The following is a 522-nucleotide window of genomic DNA, read 5'->3' as shown; positions in this document are numbered from 1 at the left end:
ACTTCCAGTGCAATGAGCCTGGTGCCTATCAGATGAGGGTATTTCTAGCATTAAATTCAGATGGTTTTTTTCCTTAGTCTCCACTAACTTATCCAAATCATGATACATACTGATTTGTTTCATACTTGATGTATGATTTTTCTTACACAGTTTGTGTTTGTTCCTGATTTTTTAAATTGATTTTGCTCTTTTATTGTTGGGAGAAGAGTTTCCTTCTTTGCCTAATCCCTATCATCTTCCACTTTTTCTCTATTCTAACTGTGGCTTGGAACCCCTTCTGTTCTCATGAAGTTTCTTCATTTTGTTTTCCAGTATGGAACATTTTCTTCAAGTTGGAACCATGTATTTTCCCCTTGAAATTTCAAGTTGCTATATGCATGTGTTATTTTTTCATACTGTTTTTTATCTTATTTTACTTTTTTTCAAACTGCCTCTCATACTATGGACTAGATGGCATCTTGACTACCCATCCTGTCTTTAAACACACACACACACACACACACACACACACACACACACACA

Source organism: Physeter macrocephalus, chromosome 13 (genome assembly GCF_002837175.3).
Source record: "Physeter macrocephalus isolate SW-GA chromosome 13, ASM283717v5, whole genome shotgun sequence".
Classification (NCBI taxonomy): domain Eukaryota; kingdom Metazoa; phylum Chordata; class Mammalia; order Artiodactyla; family Physeteridae; genus Physeter; species Physeter macrocephalus.
The sequence above is the reverse complement of the archived record's forward strand: the minus strand, read 5'-3'. Positions refer to the sequence as shown.